The sequence below is a fragment of the Elephantulus edwardii genome, unplaced genomic scaffold, assembly GCF_000299155.1.
Source record: "Elephantulus edwardii isolate Elephantulus edwardi_28Jun2011 unplaced genomic scaffold, EleEdw1.0 scaffold00470, whole genome shotgun sequence".
Taxonomy (NCBI): domain Eukaryota; kingdom Metazoa; phylum Chordata; class Mammalia; order Macroscelidea; family Macroscelididae; genus Elephantulus; species Elephantulus edwardii.
Genome location: NW_006400220.1, coordinates 74,180 through 74,856, shown reverse-complemented (window position 1 = coordinate 74,856; position 677 = coordinate 74,180).

The following is a 677-nucleotide window of genomic DNA, read 5'->3' as shown; positions in this document are numbered from 1 at the left end:
CTCCATACCTTTTCAACCTATATGCAGAACAGATTATCCGGGAGGCTGGGCTCTATGAGGAGAAATGTGAGGTCAAGATTAGTGGACGATTTATCTGCAATCTGCGTTATGCAGATGACACAACCCTGCTTGCTGAAACTGAAGAGGACCTGAAGCACCTGCAGCAGAGGGTCAAGGACTGGAGCCTCCAATATGGATTGAGGCTCAACGTCAAGAAGACAAAGATTCTCACCACTGGACCAATTGGCAGCATCAGGATGGATGGTGAAGACTTTGAGATTGTCCCACATCAGGTCATTGTGGCTGACAGGACTGACAGGCCCCAGCTCCCAGGTGGAAACAAAGGAGGATGATTCAACGATTTAGATCCTCCCAGGAGAGCTGTGGGTGAGCATTAACATGCCTGCTAAGTATATTCGTTTTCTCCTGGACACAAGAGCCTACCATCTGGTCCTAAAAGCCTTCTGAGGTCCTAACTCTTCTCACTCTCACTATTTCTTAGTTGTTGGAATTGACAGAAAATCTCATAAGCAGTTCCTTACTTCACCTCTGCCTTGCATGCGGACTTCTGAGTTGTAAAAAAACCCAGTGGTAGATGGAATTTGCTCCAGGACTTAAGAACAATAAATGACATAGTTGAACCTCTCCATCTTGTGATTCCTAACCTTTATAATATA